The sequence below is a fragment of the Empidonax traillii genome, unplaced genomic scaffold (genome assembly GCF_003031625.1).
Source record: "Empidonax traillii isolate 1590-97213 ecotype Southwest subspecies unplaced genomic scaffold, ASM303162v1 scaffold686:size905440, whole genome shotgun sequence".
Classification (NCBI taxonomy): domain Eukaryota; kingdom Metazoa; phylum Chordata; class Aves; order Passeriformes; family Tyrannidae; genus Empidonax; species Empidonax traillii.
The window spans coordinates 512151-531487 of NW_020955879.1; positions in this window are offsets into that span (position 1 = coordinate 512151).

Here is a 19337-nt window from a genome sequence, read left to right on the forward strand (position 1 = left end):
CCTTCCCTTCCCTTCCCTTCCCTTCCCTTCCCTTCCCTTCCCTTCCCTTCCCTTCCCTTCCCTTCCCTTCCCTTCCCTGTAATTTTTTCTTGTAATTCTTCTTTCCCTTCCCACATCAGTTCTCTGATCTGTAGACACAGTTAAGAATTTCTGTTGTTTTAAAGGAACTAAATATATACCTTCAGTATTTTGAAAACCTCTGAAGTATATCAGAGCAGTTGGGGAAGGTTTGTAGTATGGAAAGGATATCAAATGGCTATTTAAAGCATTTAAAACATTACCTCTGATTGGAGTGGACTGGATTCTGAGAGCAGATTGTATTACCCACTTTCAAAATATTTTGTCAGATCCTAGTGTGATGGGCCCAAGACTTCAAGAGAACAGATATGTTCATATATTGGGGTTTGGAGGTTTTTTTGAAGATTGAGCAAGTGCCAGGCTAGAAAGTATCTCAAAATAAAGTAGAAAAATATCAGAAGAACAGTCTCCACTAAGTATATCAGAGTGAATTATTCCAAGTTCTGTAATATTTCTACTTTATTAGTATATCATAAAAGATCTACATTGCTTCAAGACAAAAATCTTAAAATTCGTGTTACATATGAGAAAGCATTTTCATTCTGCAAAGATTTGTTCTGAGGGAGTTCTAAGTTTTGCCCCAAATTAACTTTCAGGCTGCTGTAAATCTTCATATTCTCAGTGGTTTTTCCATTTCTGGGAACCTGAAAAGAGAGAAATGAACATGGTTTTGAGTTTTTCCTGCACAAAAAAAAAGATGATATACAAGAAGTAATAATATTTTTGAGTCATAATTGAATATTAGAATTAAAAAGTGGACCATTTTTTCACATAATTAGTTCTCCAAGAGGACAACATGTTTGATCAAATGGGAAAATCAGCTGAGAAATAAAATGTGAAAATGTAGAAAATAGAATAGATGCAGCTGGTATAAAATATACAGTTCCTCGGTGACATAACCGCTTAACAAATGCAACTATTTGGTTGTTTTTGCAGAGGATTTCATCTTATGTGAAGAAATATTTCAGTATCTGGCTATATGCCCACAATCCAGTTGGGTTTGGAGTCTGGATGGTTGTATTTATACTAATCCCTGTGGATTCTACTGAATTCTTCAAACCATAGGAATTCAGTCTAAGCATGTCAGACAAATGTGGCCATTTTTCCGCTTGGTCTTGGTTTCTCAGTGTAATATTTTGCATCCTCTCTTGGCAAAAAAACACGAGAAATCTGGGTGGGGTATTAAGTATGTGTGAAGTGGTTCCTTCTGAAGTAGCTGGATATTTCTACATGTGTTTAATCTGGAAAGGCAGCATTTAAGTGGGAAGATTTTTATGATCACCAAGAACTCAGGCATGTTCCATGCAATTCATTCCTCTCTCTCTCTCCTGCCATCTTCATAAATAGTAAAATATTGTAACAATATTGCAGAATTCCCTGAAGATCCCTGAGAATCGATGTGGTTAGGAGACTCATTGGGAAGGTAGCAGACCACAGTCCAATTTCTTATTGCCTATTTTAGACATCTAAACTATATTTTTCATACACTCAGGTATTTGGGAGACTAATCACCAATTTATTAGACTTTTTGATGTGTGAGTATATCTGTTGTTTATTAGCCTATTGTGGACACACAAAACCTTTGTAATAAAAGCACTAGGTTGGCTAAATTATTCGTTACCAGCTATATGTGGAACGCGTGGGTTCAAATCCTAGTTCTGCCACGGATTTCTTACGTAACCTCAGGCAAGACAATTTATCTGCCTAAAAATTAGGCACCTAATCTCAGCTAGTCATCTAGGCTCCCACTGTAGTCAATGGTGAGAGATAGGCACCTCCAGAAGGCAGCTCGTAAGCCTTAGTTTAGACCCCTATCTTTGAAGAAGATGAATCACCCCCTGCAGGTGCACCCATTGATACTGAGGGAGCCTGGGTGTCACGTCTAAACTAGTTGCTTAACTATTAAGTAGCTAAATAAAGGTAAAAAGCATTTCAGTATGGCTATTTCTGTGCCTCAATTACCTGTGTGCGCTGAGAAGAATTCAGCCCATTTGTGAGGGATGATAAAACATGGGCAAGATGGTAGTGGGTGGTTTGCAAAACTTGGTTTGTCAACATCACAAGCTTTACAGTCTCAACATGTAGGGACCAAGAGTATAATTTGATCTTCAGATATATCAAAATATATCCCATGTTTGCACAGTGAGACACTCTCACTTTCTGTTAGCCCTACAGATAAAGACGTAGAGGAGAATGAAACATAGACATGAATTTAATCTAAAATTTTCTTGTTGTTTGGGAACGTGTTAAAAAAACCAAACAACTGTGATCTACGCAGATTCCGTATCTTTGAACTAGATGTTAAGTGATGCTAAATGTGAACACTGACATTTTTATTCAACTCCTTTCTGCAAACGAACCAATCCTGAATCATTGTCTGCAAGAAGATAGGAATTGAAACTAAAACGAAGGTCTATATTGGGCTATAAAGTTTTTACTTCAACCTACAGTTTTATATTTATTACCAGCTATCTCAGGAGGGTTTACTCCTCTTCTCTCTATTAGTCAGCATTTTTAGATTTGTATTGTCAGTCGATGAGTACAATGCCCGACAGCAGTTATAATCTGCTTATAAACCCAATGTTTTCTGTTTAATTCCTTAACCCTCACTAAGGGGAAAGAAACCATCTATTTGGCAGTGAGGTAAATATGTGAAGACCTGCTTAGACCCACCAGCTCCTGAATCACTGTTTGGAGTACCCTGTAAAACAAGTGTGTGGAGCAACTATAAGAGATCCACTGCTGATGGCTCTATATACAGTCAGTGTGAAGGGGACATATTTGTCAAGGCATGAGAAACAATAAGCTACAAAGCTTTGTGCTACAGTCTAGGACTGTAATCTGAGGCTACCCTGTATAATGGTCAGAAAGGCAAAGCTGTTCATTGGTTCAAAGATGTTTGCAGGAAGAGGCACAGATGTTTATTCTTCTCTTTGTCCATATACATGAGATAGGTAGAGTACTTTGGATGGGGGATCTGAGATCAAAATGGAACAACAGAAGAAATGCTTTTTTCTTTTCATATTTTCTTGGAACTCCTGTGCTCTATGCTGCTGCAGCTAAATCCCTCTAAGTAAGTATAGAGGATTAGCAAAGTGGGTACTTCTATGTTCATTTGAAAATGCACACAATATGGACATAGAAAAATGTATAAATAACTCAAATTTGGCTTAGATATGTTTGAAAATTTTTTTTTTTTTAAAAGTGATATCACTTTTATCTGCAATATGATTTTAGAATAATGAATATGGAAGCATGGAGAACTTTTCCGTATTCATTTATTTCATTAATCTGTCATGAAAAAAGGTCATGAAGTGGAAGCACAGGCTTAGATGCTGATATATATATATATATATTTATTTTCAAAAAGAAAGATGTAGCTGAATCTCTTATACTTTGAAATCAGGCCTAGGGTGTCTAATAAAAACACGTGGCTTCCCTACTTTAAGACCGGGAACTTTGATCATGTACTTGACAATGAAGATTGTTCTGTGGAGGTAAAGAACAATTTACTCATTTAAACATATTCATTTTTCTCATTCTATTAAGTGAAAGCTTATGATCATGAAGAGTGAATTTCTAGGTGTCCTTTTGTCCATCTTTGCCTTTCTTTTTCATCTGCAGTAAAACAATATTTAAAAAAGAGAGAGAGAAAATAATAAGAAAAGATGTTATACAGACTGAACTAAAGGAAAACAATTTCTTTATTTCCTTAGAAAACAAGGCTGCTGTTTCAGATGACATTTTTGGTTTTGACTAAATTATCAAAAGAGATTTAACTCCTCTGTTTCCAGATCATAAGATGTCTGTAAAAGCAAGAGTGGCGAGCAAAGGAATTCCTCTGTCTATTGTTCAAGACAGATAAGATTTAGCAAACTCCTTGTTATTTTGAGATAAGAAAATTGCACAAAAATAAACAACTTGACATTTTACTTCCTCTTTACACTCTGCCAGAGATGGAAACCACACAAGTGTAGGCATACTGGCTTGGAAATATGAAACATGACAAATCTTTCTTTTGCTTTGTTTTCAAACTCTAAACCAAAGAAATTGCACACTTCCCAGTGAATTACAGTAAGGTTTCCCTGGGTAACCTATGATTCTTCAGAACCTATTTTAGTATTTTAGAAAACTGTTAGACCAAGCTAGTAATTGTTTATTAGTCCTCAGTGTACAGTTCAAGCCAAATAATTGCAAACATATCCATTCTTACATCATCTTAAAACTACTGATCCTGGAAGGAATCTCTTTCCTCTTAGAGGAAAAGGCATATTTTCTTATTGAATGGGACAGTGAGTGAAATAAAGTGTGCCCCCATTGCAGTCAGTGGAAGGTTTGCCCTTGTGGGACACTGTTCCACCCACCAGGCAGTTGCATCCATTTCGGTGCAGTGCCAGTGAATCTGTGGTGCTTGTTGGTAGCAGAGCCATAAGAGCTACATACACACTAAGTGTCCCAATCCTAAAGCATATCTGGTTCTCCCTTCTGAAGTCAGACTTTGAAGGATGAAAAGAAAGAAAAGTGTACATGTTTTTGTATGAGCTGGCAATCAAACTTAAAATTTTACTCTCCATCAGCTGATTTTTGCACAGTAAACGAAGTTATTCCATTGGCATGATTTTCTACCAGGGTAAAACATTTTTTGAAACTAATAAGTAAATTAGATATTACTTAACTTTGTGAAATTTATCTGGAAAAAAATGTGTCAATTATATTTTGGGAAAGTTCCTAACTTTAATTTATATACTGCTCTGTTCTTATAAGAAGTTATGAAGGATTTTCTACACTTGTGTCACCAAGTACTCTGCTTATTTCTGAGAGGAGCTAAAAGTCTCTGAAGAATTAGGAGAGGTGTGAATGAGCTAGACTTCAGACCTAGAAATGCAGTAGATAGCTTAGATTTGGGTTGTACTGACACTAGAGGTAAAACTCAGGGACTTGTACTAACAGATCATCTCTGAGCTTGAGCTTTGGAATCACTTCAAGGTTGACATAACCCACATGCTTTACTTAATTTATTATACCAAGCCCCTGTGAACTTCATCCAGTGTTCCCCATTTCTGATATTAGTCCTTTTGTATTTTTTCCACATATGAAAAACTGAGATAAGACAAGTTAATTTCCCGCCAGAGGATGGATTAGTTAATATTCAGATTGCATTTTCAAATATTAAATATAATACCATGAAAAACTATAGATAAACATCATTTAAGATTCGTAAAACCATCTCCAAGATGTGGAGAACTGCCTTACCAGTCGTCTTTAAAAATAGCCACTCTGATACTGTGGTGATGCACTGATACAAGCTGTATTAACAAAACATATAGGAAAAAAACTCACCTAAAACCAATGTATTTTGCATAATGTAGAATTTAACTTCATGAAAAACTTAAATCAACAATTTTAAGGGTAGAAAACTTAGTGTTTTGCATGAAGCAGAAAGGGCTAGTGGTTGGCAGAGACTGTTACCAGCCATGTTAACATTGGCAGAAAGAATGTGGGATGTGAAGTCACAGAGATACTAATAGAAAAAAACTTTCAGGTAATCCATAGGGTCCTTTTGAGAATAAGAAAATGCAATTATTTAATTATTTTGGTTTTTAAAATTTTTAAACAGATGTATTATTTTAAAAATCTTTATTATCCATATTACAATGAATCTTCATCTTCTGTAGCAGCCAATCATTATTTTTTAAAAGGAAGAAGAAAGAACATACCTCATATTAAAAACTTACCTAGAAATGCCGAACAATATGCTTTTCTGAAGGACAGTCTACTGTCTTGCAAACTTTAAGTTTCATTTAGGAAAATTTTTGTGACAGAAGATTTTTTATTTGACCACTTTCATTATAAAATATTTAACCTGAGTTAATTCAGTCTTGTTAGAAATTGGGTCCTTCTGTGTTGTAGTCTTGTTCTTGGAGATTGCCCTACTCTTGCTATAGGTCATTGATGATTCTTTTTGTCTTAATTCAGTCATATGTCATGAGTATTACAACTCTGAATGTTCGCAACATATAGCCTGGCCAGGAAGCCAGGTCCATAGGAGAAAATGACTTTGTTATACGTTTAATTCTGACTTCCATGAGATAGTTTTAGTAACAGAGCTGACCACCAATGAAGTAGTTCTGATTGATTTATTGAAGTACATGTATCATTTAGGTAGAAAAATGCAAAATGATTGCTCTATGTTAAAGAGAAATGTTGAAATGAATGGTACTTCTCTTTGCAAATATTTTTCTTGATTTATATTCTGTTGTTTGTATTTCTTAATTTCTGACATGTTACCATTCCACCTAAAACAAGAAGAATGATGAAGTAGTGACAGTTTCCTCATACTGAAAATTCTGTATTTTGCACATTTCTTCCATGGTAATATATTTAGTCCTCTGCATATTGCTTTATTTAATGCAAGCAATCCTTACTGACTCCTGTGATGATTGACTGGGTGATAAATACTCTGTCCACAGTCCAGCCAGGCCTCCAGATCAATGAGTGATAATGTTCAATTTTGACACCCATGCAAATTGCTACAGGTGGACTAGAAGCTGCATTTAGCTGGGGAGGGTGGTCTTTCCATCCCTGTTGACTGCACACTTCATTATTTTGTTTTAGGCTGTCACTAGAGAAGGGAACTCTCCACTATCCCACCTGGACACTTTCCTCACTGAAGTGTACCCTTTGTAGATCTAGCCCAATGGCCTCTATTAGTCCTTTGATCTGCTACAGGGGATATTAATGCTTTTCTTTTCATTGCTCCAAAGGTACTTCTAGTGTCTTAGTGTTTAATATCATTTGTTTGCAGACCACAGAGTGAAACAATTTGACAATCAGTTTCTTGTAATCAAGACATCTCGTATAGGTGTTGTGGTGCAGTGTGTTAAGAAAACGATGAGTGTGTTAGCAAACCCAGACATCTGAGTATGTATGAGCTATCTGCTATAATATGGACAGCACATACAGGACCCAAGTCTATATTCTGATTAAAAACTGAATTTTGACATTTACTATAATGGGAACAGGGTCTTCTGGGTTCTGTGTGAAGGGTAGAAAAAGTCTTTTAGTGGTAATGGACCAAGACACAATGAATTAACTATAGTAAGAAATCACTGCTGGGCCTAGTTGGTATCTCCTGCATCCTTATCATGCGCTTGAGAAAAAAAAAAAAAAAAAGAGACTTGTTCACATGCTAATCATATATTGTGTCTGGTGGTAAAAGCAAAGTAGAAAGTAATGGCAATACTGTGTTTTGTTTCTTTCAGATTTCCATTTTATTTCTTTTGCTCTAAATTTTTGATGTATGATGTTCTTCCATGTTTTCCTCATTTTCTGTCATCGTTCACTAAGTCAGGAGACAAATTCCCTTCTTTTAACCACTGTGTGAAGCTGACCAATTTTTTTTTTGTAAACATACATAGTGCAACTTATCTTACTATGCTGGAAGACTGGCTTTTCCCATGCATTCCAATGGCGATCTCCATTTCCTCTGCTCTAATCAACACCATCAGCACAGGAAAAAAAAGAAAATCTGCTTCCTATTTGGATTTTAAAGTCTCCTACATTTTTATATATCTAAGACATTTTGAAAAAGTTTTTAAATGCCTAGCCATCAGAAAAAACCTTGGTTCTGTGGATGACCCTTTTAACAGAAATAGTTCCATTGCCTTCAGTTTTGCTCTGAGACAGGACTAAATGCAATGGGAGGAAAAGTTGTTCCACAAGAAAAGGTGGGATTGGATCCAAGAGTGAAGGTTACTCCTCAGGTGCAGTATGCCAGGATTAAAGCATCCCTGTGTGTTTCAATCAGGTTTTAGAGAATCTTTTCAGTTTCTCCTAATACACCACCTTCTCAATTTTTTTTTCTTTAGAATGAATCTCTGGACCCAGAATCCTGAACACGAGCCCTTTTTTTTTCAGGAGATGGTCCTGTGAAGTGCCTGACCCCAAGTACCTGCTTGAAGGATGACTGGCAACTCTTATGGACTGTTACTTTTTACAGGCTCAGTACCATAAATTAGGGTGATATTCCACTAGAAATACATGCATAAATTGAGGTTACTTATTTGAGTAGTATGAACTCATTTTTCCTTATTTTTTTGTCATTAAGTGCACTTGATCTTATTCAATTGTTTAGTGTACTGTGGTAGAATTGGAATAGAATAGAGTGTCATATTGCAGAACCGTAGCGAGTTATTATGGTCACGGTCTCTCCTCTGACTATTTGCAAATTAGCATTTTGCTAACAGAGGAAGCATATGCTAGATTAAAACAAGGAGGGTTTTTTCTTTTCTTTCTTTCCCTTTTTTTTTTTTTTTTTTAAGAAAGACTGAAATGGCAAAAATTATACTCTTCAGTTTTGTTCTGAAATATCTCTCCTTTTCAGGGAAATATGTTTTCTGGATGGATTGCCACCTGCAGAGTATACCATACATCTTTGTTAAATTATTTTCTGTCTCTGCAGAAATAGCAGTTTAGTTTTGTAGTATTTTTTAAACAAAATGACTGAGCATTTAGCACAATTATGTTCAGCACTATAATCTTTTTTTTTCTTCTTTTGTCAAGCCATCCTTTAACAGGGAATAAAAAATGAGACACACTGTAAGCTATTTTGCATAAATGAATAATTATGATTGCCACATATTGCCAATTGTAATTAGAGATAATAATGCTAGGGTTTTGGAGCTTTTACTCATGCATTGCGTTTTCAAGCAAAACAGAACTTTTGTAACATTCATCCAGTTAAGTGAACAGATTGGGTTTTCTCCTCTCACCAAGGAGACACACACACACACACACATACACACACATACATATTGGGGTTTTTCCCCACTGCATTCTTTTTTAAAATGATAGCCTTAATTAGTTGAAGGTAAATAAGTAAATAAATGACACACTATAAATAGTAGGCTCTTAGCAAAATTAGAGGCACATTAACAGATAACACACTTTTGGGACTTGCAGATCAGTTAGCAAGATGTCTGAGTATTAGATGGAAATTGGCAGCTGCTTACAGTTAGCAACCAAAAGTGCTGTAGGTAGTGTGTGCATGTGCAGATCATTTAAGGGCTCAGTTTACCTTATTTACATTCCAGATCCTATGGGATTTGAGGAAGGGTTGGGTTTTTTCTGTTTGTTTGCTTGTTTTGTTTTGTGGTGAATGGGGATTGATTCCTGAAAACTGCTGAGTTAAGAAACAGTGGCAGGCAATACCTGTTCACAGAGCAAGTTGTTCACTACTGTGGTGGCAAAACCTGCACTTTATGCAGCTCTTGGATACTGTGCATCCACACTGACATGAGAACTTGGCATGGTCCTACACTAAAAAACAATGCTGTTTAATCAGGTGTGGAGTGCTGGCTTATTACTTTTGCCAGCAGCTTTGTTTTACTTGGACTGCATAGCCTTGTAAGAATTCAAAGCCGTTGCAATGTTGCTGAAGAAGCTTTCTGAGATGTGTAACTAACCATAATGCTGTATCTCCAGGGTACTGAATGAATGCGGCAAACGAACTGTACTTTGCAACTGTCTCATTTTCCTAGGAAAAATGGATCAACTTCTGGAATTGTTGTTCAGCTCCCAGTCTCAGTGGGAGTTCTGTCTGAGCACAGACAGACTAGAGCCTGAACAATGAGCATTAAATTTGGCCCCTTCATCTCAGGATCTCACAATTCTTTTGGAAATGTTAACAAATTAAGGTTCACAACCCCCACCCTGTAAAATAACACTGCTCTTCTTTTACAGATGGGTAAAGAGGATCATGAATCAGAGACAACAACAAGAACTACAGATCAGAAATCTGATGCTAAGTTGCTTCACTGTCATTGTTTATTATTTTCCATAGCCCTGTTAGTCCCTCAGTCTCTCGTTATGCTTCTTAAGAGTTTTCATGACTGGAGTAGAAGGCATTTGGACATGATTTTTCACAGAGATTATTTGATGCATTTTCCTCATTCTGCATATCCTGACTTGACTTTGTCACTTAAATCCTAATTGGAAGGGTGCTGAAGCCATTACAGGTTACAAATACTGCCGTTTTGCCTACCATGGAATGATTTAAATGCAAACATAATCTCTGTTCCTTGCCCTGCAGAAGCTTTCATGTGGCAGCACATCTGACAATTAGGCCACACCTAGCTGAAATCTCCCAAAGGAGTGCTCTAGAAACTATTATCCTCTTTAGGGATTGGTAACCTGGCACAGATAAAAATAGGGGGAAAGGAGACCCAGTACCTTTTTAAAATGTACACTGAATTTTTTTGATGGGATTTGAAAATGAGTGGACTGTTGCTGCTGCTGTCTTTCCTGGACTTCAAGAGATATTTCAAAATGCTCTCCAAGTAGTTTCTCCTTATCTCAAAGCTTAATTTTCTTCTCTTAGTGCAGAATCTACATAATATCTTCATAAACTAGATAGAATTTTAACAGAGTTTTACAAGCTTATATGTTACCACCTTCTCACCATTCCAGATCTCAGCAATGTTGTGGCAACAGAAAAAATAGCTTTTGAAAAAAGGAGTATTAGAAAAATAGTTTCTGTATTTAACTTGCTTTAATATAATGTGGTTACTACCTACATGAATTTCTCGTTGCTCTTTGTATTTCCCTCCTATCTCCTGTTTTGCATTCCCTACTCCCTCATCTTCTTCTTCTTCTCTAAGTGCACACTTCCTGAAACCTCATTCCCTTCTTTTAGCTGAATATTCTCTATCATTCTTTTATTTTGCTTAAGCAGATTCACGACATGGTCATCTTATTTCACTTGACTCTTTCTCTGCAGGGACCTTCTCCAGACTGTTTGTTTGCTTTCTTAGGGTAACAACTCAAAATCATATGCTTATTCTCTATTTGCAAAGCTGTTAACTGTTGTCTTGGCTTTCATCATGTCGTGGTTCAGGTTTTTTTTTCTCTCTCTTTTTTGGTTTCTCTAGGCAAATACACTTCTGTGCTATCACAGCCTTTCAGATAATGCTGCGAATATCAGTTTTCTATCCCTTTAACTAAACCATGGCACCCCTTCTATTTACATTGCTTGGAGAGGTATGTTCACTGTCAAGCTTTCTTACCTTATGTTCCACTGATTTGAAGTTAATTTTCAAACTATTCCTATGTTCTCATTTATTCTGCCCTTCATTTGTAAAGAGAAATCCTACAGAAGCATTCAAGGCTGCTCCACTGCCTACATTTCAATGCTTTCTTTAAAGTTCCTCTTGCCTTCCTACATTCTTCAAATTTCACAAATGTGAGTGTATTGACCACTGTTTATCCTTCTCATCAACATTTTTCTCTATGTTTCCTCTTAATCCCTAGACATCCATTTTTTAATGATTAATAACTTTCTTTATATTGCAGTTGTAATCTTTCACAGCTCTAATCATCATATTAATCTTTGTGTTATCCTGATTGCCATGGAAATCTCAGTCTAGGACTGACTCTCTTAAGGATTGTGGCAACACAAGTAAAAAATTTAATGACACTTCAGTCAGTTGTCCTGTGCTACAGTTCTCATCATCTGTAATCAAACACCTGCAAATCTATCTATCCTGAAACCTCGTTATGGAGTTTGTTCAACCACTCTGTACACTGCACATGTAGTGTGACAAAACCCTGAAAAGTTGCCCAAATAAACTCCAGTCTTGATTAGTCAAGATAACACTTCATTTTTCTGATATCATTACATGCAAAGACCCCTAATAATTCCTCATTTTAATTAAATGACATCTTTGAAATGATGAATTACAGAATCCCAGACTGTTTGGGGTTGAAGGTCATCTGGTCCAACCCCTCTGCTTAAATAAGTTCCCTTAGAACAAGCTTCCCAGGACCATTTCTAGATGGCTTTTCAATGACTCTAAGAACGGAGATTCCTTTACCTCTCTGGGCAGCCTGTGTCAGTGCTGTTATCCTCACAGGGAAAAAGTGTTTCCTGATGTTCAGAAGGAACATCCTGTATTTCAGTTTATGATGTTGCCTCTGATCTGTGACTGGGCACTACTGGAGAGAGCCTAGCTCCTTCTTTAGAAAGCCTCCCTTCAGATATTTATATACATTAAAAAATCCCCCTGAGACTTCTGTCCTCTAGGCAGAACAGTCCTAGCTGTCTCAATCTTTCCTCAGATGATGAGAGAGAGATGCTCTAGTCTCTTCATCATCTCAGTGGCCCTTTGCTGGACTCTTTCTGGTGGCTCCATATTTCTGTTATCTTGCAATTGTTGCAAAACAATTAGCTCTTTCCCTTTTAAAAAGAAGGTGTTTTCAGATGAAACCCCCCTCTGACTACTTCATCACAAATGTGTAAGTAGCTTTTATCAACCCAAATAATTTTCCGAAGTCAAAATATTAGCATTTTTCTTTAGCTCAAATTACATCAATGGATTTCTTATATTTTTTTTACAGACTACAGGTTTCACAGGTCAGCCTTTCTGTACTATATTGGTACAATTCCTAGATAATGTCAATAAATAAATACAATCACTTCTGGTTTACAAAGATGCAACTCTACTGAGACTTTCAAATTGATTATAATATTGTGTAAATAGACTGTGTTTCTCCTTTTCAGGAACTGAATGTAAGGATTCATAATAATTTTTTTTCTTGATGTTATTCATGAATTTGAGGTTCCTAGTAATTATAGCATTAACAATTATTATTAACTATTATCATTGTTAGGGGAATTTTTCTAAGTGTAAAAACCACAAGTAAACATCTTAGTGAGAGAAAAAAAACCTTTGCACGTTAATGTTAGTGCATCCTATACTTAAAATGTAAAGTCCATCCTCAGTTTCTGGCTGCTTGATAAACACATGAATAAGAGATAATGTTTGACTGGAAGCTCATGTTTGCCTTGTCTTTTTAAATTAAATTTAAAAATCTCTCCAAAAATATGAATTCAGTATCCTCCTTTTTCTTATTTTCTGGTTAGCTGTATTTTTTGCCTGCAATAACAAAGCCATGAAAAAAGACAGCAATCCCCTTGCTCATGTGATATAATTCCACACTCTGAGAGCGAATACTGGCAGATCAGCAGAATGAGCCATCTGCAAGCTATAAGCTGTGTCTTTGCATGAGTAGATTTAGGATAAAAAAAAAAAAAATTGTCTGACCTGGAAGCCAAACGTTACTTGGCATCTTTTTGAGAGATCCCTGCGAGGCCAGCCACCGTTTGTGCTGAATTTGAGTCCTTTCTAAAATACACGTCCCTCCCTCTTGCCATCATATTTTGTAGTACATGTGCATAAGCACACACACACACAGGGCTGCACCACAGGCCACCTCAGAGATGCTGTACTGCAGTTTAATGAATATCAGACTTCATAGTTAGTCTCTGTTGGATTGCTGTGCTGGTGAATAATGAATATCATACTGCAGGGTTAATCCCAAGTGGCTAGTTTCCTGGTTTTAACAGACAGGGTGTTAGTCCTGAAGTGCTTGTAAATGTCTACAGTTCATGCATTGTGCTGTGTAGGAACATGCACCTCTAAATCCTCACCTTACTCAGGCAAGTAACTTCTGCTGAACTCAATAGAGATAGTGAAGGATGTAGCACAAGATGGATTAGTTCCTACAGTCTTCCATCCCCACCCTGCATGCCAGTTATTATCTCCCAAACTGCTGAAGTCCCACTTCAGACAGAAGAGTTATGCACGCTGCTTGTTTTTTCCTTTTCATGAATTGCTATCTCCCTTCTAAGCTTGATTTGCTGGCTCTGACATCCTAGTCTTCTGAATTATAGCTTGCACCTTCAACTAATGAAATCATTGGCAAAATTCCCATTGACTTCATTCAGAGAATGATCCAGCTGAAATAGTGCTGACTCCTCAGAGCTCCTGAGCCCTTATGTCACAGACATGACCCCACAGGATTTGTAAAGATTTGTCCTCCGATTATAGAACATTTGGGACAGGTGGAGTTTATCTTTTCAAATGGTTTGTGGAGTGCCATTTTCACCTAATGCACTATAGAAATGATTGAGAGTAACACTTGTCAGACGATACAAAACTTGTGGTTCAAGCAAGGGGCATAGATCAGCCATTTGCTTTCTTTGCCATTGTGGAGGTGCATGTGGGAAGGAATTAGAGCAATACCTTTAAAAAGAAATCTTTTTTTCCTCCATAGTTTGTCTTTTTGGCTTCCTTCTCCATTCACCCCATTGGGAAGACTAGAATATGATTAGACTTTCACAATTGTTCCAGCTAAAAGCTATTGCCTACGTAGGGTACATTTACTGTGCTTCTATGCCTGCTTTAGAAAAGACCTTTGAATTGTGTTAAACATTTCCCTCCCATTAATTTCAATAATGGCAAACCCAGACTAAAACAAAAACAAATGGAAAAAAAACCTTCTCCAGCGTTAGAACACACAGATGTTTGTTTAACATGAAATACTTTATTGCATGATCCTTTTCCTGAGATTACAGTAATCACTACTGCTTCCTAACTGCTCTTTTAATATAGACTAAAATGAGTTTAAGACATTTTCAGGTCTTGGGATTGTAGGTGATGATACTCTTGCACAACAAAAAGCAAAAGCAAGTGATTGTCCAGACTATTAAGGTGTGATATAGGCATGATAGGTACTGAGAGAGAAATATTTGGTATCTAAATGTATGAGCATATTGGCTGTGGAGAGTAGACCTACAAAGGAGATTTCATCATCCCAAAGTAGGACATAACAATGAATCTGCAATGGGGAAAGGGTGGTGCTTTGAAGGCTGATTCTGGTGGGCTTGGCAACTGCTTGTGTGAGCCTGGGAACCACTTGCAGTGGTTGGCAGGAGGGCAAAGTTTACCTTCTTTATGCTTTTCCCCGCCGTACATCATAGTGAATTAGAGCATTTCCCTTCAGACTGTGTGCAGTATTGGCCATCTATAGAATGGAGCCTTTGTTCTGCCCACACTGATATTTATGCAACATCCATCCTTGTGCTTCATGACATTTAAATGAGAGAGTGCTAGACTGTGGCTCACTGTAATAACGTGGTCTCTGTTCTACCTGCCCTCTAGACACTGAAGCCATGTTTTGAGCAAACTAGCCAATTATTCAATTTAGGGAGTGTTAGCAGAAGTGCTACAACAGAAGGAGCAACATGTTTCTAAAGCAAGTATTGGTACCAAAACAGCTCTAGGTACCTAATTCTAAGCAAGCAAACAGCCTCATAGGAGCACCTTCCTTCCACGCTGTGTAATACCTCACCCAATTTTCCCCTTCCAGGAGAAGTTAAGAATGCAGAACATTTAATGCCAGCAATAACCACAACATCCTGCCTTTCAGCTGGCAAGTTTTCAAAAACAGAAGTTGGAAAACGGATATCCGAGTAGGTACTTAACTGTATGTCTACTGTGCTAATTTCCTAAAGAGCTTTATGCTAGTCCTGGAGTTTGAGGTCAGGCGTGACAGCAGGAGAGGCAGCCACATTAAGGGTCAAGAGCCCCAGGAGGTAGAAACTTCTGCCCATTCCCTGACTCATTTAGGTCAGACAGTGCTTACCAAGAGTTAAGAAAGCTCATTAAGATGAAGAACTAAAGGAGGGATGTTGGCTTTAGAGCAAGGAGAGCTGCAGCATGGGAAAATGGCCCCTGAAGCTCATGTTTTGTGAGAGAGAGTTTCTTTTACTTTTCTTCTTCATTTTTTTTTTCCCCTGAATTAATAAAGTGAGCCTGAGGAAAGAGCCTGAAAAAAGATTTTGGCAGGATGTTAGTCCTTCCTGGGTTAGGGAAACAAGCCAGTAGCCTTACAGGCAGCTGACTCTTTAATCACATATTTAGTATCTGGGAGAAAAATATTCTGAGGTAGCTAAGCGACCTCTAGAACCAAAACCTATTTCAAATGGCACCCTATGAAGCCTATCACCTTAGCTCTTCTAAGAGCTCAGAACTGTAAAGGTGTTCCATTCCCCAAACTTTTTTTTTTTTTTTTTTTTTTTAACTTCTGGTCCTGTGGCATTTTGTAATTGAGACTTTGGATTCTGTTTCTGACTCATGTTTGAAAATATTAACTTTTATTTTCTGTTCCCAAAGCTCCAGCTGGGGTCAGTTGATTTCACAGGTATTCAGACCCTTTAAGAAACTTTAAAAGCATGGAACTGTGGATATAAGTAGTAGAACATAGACTTCTCTCTCCAAGCTTAGGTCAAAGTATGAACATAATGAATGGAAAAAAAAATACATTATTTCTCTGTTCAGTGAACTGTCTTGAAGCACAAATAGAGACTGGGTCTGCAGAAAAATATTCCCTTCTGCAGCTTATTCCACTATTACTGAGAAAGTCTGTCTCAGATTGACAGAGACTACTCAGTGGTCCACATATCTCTGAAAACACTTTAAAGGGCTTCAGGAACATGGGCTGTGTGATCACCAGAAAAACAGGAAAAGCCGGGAGAACCAAACTGAGAACTTGAATCCACGTAATCATGTGTTGTAGTTCCTAACTGGATGCCCCTACTGCCTCTAACTGCTCTTCTTTTGCAAAGTACTCTCTCACAAGAAAATGAGAAATTACTGAATGCAGTCAACCAGCTTACCCCAAAGTGATGTTTGAATCCCACAAACGTAAGTTAGCCGAGACTACACCTAGGAAGTCTGTTCTCACTCTAGCTGTGGGAGCAGGGGTTTTGAGGTTGTGGGGTGATGGCTGCAGTTAGACTGTTTGTTTAATTTTATGAAAACATAGCCATATTTTGACCTTTCTCTTTAGTCAGTTGGATTTAAAAGTCTGAAAAATTGCAAAAGGTAATAGCTTTCATATATGCAGATGGGACTTAAAATGGTGATGCTAATATAGTCATGCATGCCACTTCAAAATATGTAAAGGGCCTGTGGTCAAAGGCCAGCTAAGTTATAGAAAATGTAAAAGGAAAGCCTTGTTAAATCTGGAGTTCAGCAGTTTAAATTCTGACCTAAAGGAGAAATGCAATCACTCATACGTTGCTTTTGGTTCCTAATTTTAAAACTTTCCCAATTACCAGAAAGTGCTAGGAATTCAATCACTTTTTTTTTTTTTTTTAATTAATAAAAACACTGGGAAAAGTGGAAAATTATGTGAAATCTCTTGTAAGAGACCTTGTTTGAGAGTTTCTTTTCAGCAAAAGTAATAAAGTAATCTACTAGAGGAATTATCTGATGAGACAAAAGAAAACTGAAATGAGAAAGCATGTAGTGCCACCACAGAAATTTGTAATCTTCTGGACTTTTTTGCCTTCAAAGCCAGGAATCTATTTAATCACAGGAGCAGAAAATCTACTACACTGGTAGCTGTCTGTTTTTCAGATTTCTTTATTTTGCATTTACATTTGAAATGGTTTGAAAGCATGAAACAGAAAACTGCGTTGCAAAAACCATGCCTTCAGTGACTGGCACCCCTAAGAAAATTAGACAAGTTCCGACCACAGCTCCAAACTACTAACTTGTGTGGCAAAGAAGAGGGGAGGGGGAAGCAAACAGTCAGCTACTGATTCAGACAGAGCACAAAATTCCAGCACAATTAATCATGATCAGGAGTGGTGGCAGAGAAGAAAGCTAACTGCACCGGGTGCACTGAGATGGGGCAATATCAGGTTATCATACTGTAGTTAAGCCAGGAGCAGTTGCTGCCAGCAAAACCAAACCTAGTTTGCTGCTTGGCTGAAAACTTAAATATCAACACCCTTTAATTATGCATAAAAAGATAAACAAAGCTAGCAGCTTTAAAGTACTGTTATTAATTGCACCAAATGTTAGTGAAAGGTTGAATTATTCATAGTTATAGTTCTCCAGGGTTTCTTGATTAAGGGAAATAAGGAGAATTTGATGTGAATATCTTGTTTCACATAGCTTTCTCAGTTTGTCTAATCCAAGAAACAGGGATATATTTCACATGTCAGATCTACACAAAATGCATGTATCTGCTAGTTCCTTAGCACCTTTCTTGGATATGCCTGCATCTACTCCCATAAACCCTGTCTATTGGAAATCATCTCCAGTGAGTTTCAAGGGATCAGTGGATTTTGCCACAATAACAATACCATTCATGTGCAAGTAAAGTAAATAATTTCATTTACTTACAGGATCATTGCCTTGTTTTGGGTTTTATTGAAATAGTTCTCTGGGAAAATAATTTGTAAACAACTTCACTGAGAACCCTCTATATGAATGAAGAAGGCTGTAAACTGTACTAGTTATATATAATTTTGTAATAACTGAAACTAAATAATGCTCATTCAGAAGTGCAGTTGTCCTTATCATAGCCCTGGACCTCTTTCCTCCCTGCTTTTTGGCTAGAGGTAGTAGCCAAAATTAGAAACTAAAATTATAAAGCCATAAACTTCTGAAAAGGAACATTTTAAAAGAGCAGTATATCTTTATACTTTGTGCAATTTCCTCTTCCAAAACAGAAATCTTCACATTTCAGTTATCCTTACAGCACATGTGCCTTAGATTTATCATTGTGGTATAATTTATAAGTGATCTGAACCTTATCTAACAACCCTGTACTTTGGTAACAGAACAAGGGACTCGGCTGAGTAATTTTTACTCATGTGAGTAGTGGAAACTAGCTGGAGCAGGGAGTGAGGGTCCCTTGCCTGAGACAGTATTTTCTGAATTCAAATTGGGCTCAAAATGTTCACTGCAATCAGCACAGTTCGGGTGTAATCCAGTAGCTTAGGTAGCGCACGGGAAAATCTTCACTGAATTCGGCTGAAGAGCTTCTGTTTAACTGCTCCTGCATCTGTGCTTTGTCAAAGGTGTTTTGACACTGAATGCATTATGGTATTATTACTTGCATATCCAATAGTCTTCCATGAATAGGAGTTTCAAGACTGGACTTCTTACTCCATCAACTTCACCTTACTTCTGGTGAAGTTGATGGAGTTTAGCTTAAGTCCCTGGGGGACTTTTTATAAGGGCAGTAGTGATAGAACAAAGGGCTTTAAACTGAAAGAGGGTGGGAAGAAATTCTTTACTGTGAGGGTGGTGAGGTACCGGAACAAGATGCCCAGAGAAGCTGTGGATGCTCCATCCCTAGAAGTGTTCAAGGTCAGGTTGGATGGGACCTTGATCAGGTGGAAGATGTCCTTGATCAACTTGATCAAGTGGAAGATGTCATTGCCCAAAGTCCCTTCTGATCCAAACCATTCTATAATTCTATTCTATTTGTGGCAAGTGAAAAATGTAATCTCTTACTGTTAATGAACAGCTGGGAAAGTCCTGTCTTTTAGAGTCACCAAAGGCTTTATTATTTCCTTCACGGAGACAAATTCTTGCCAAATATTTTTTTTCTATAAAGGA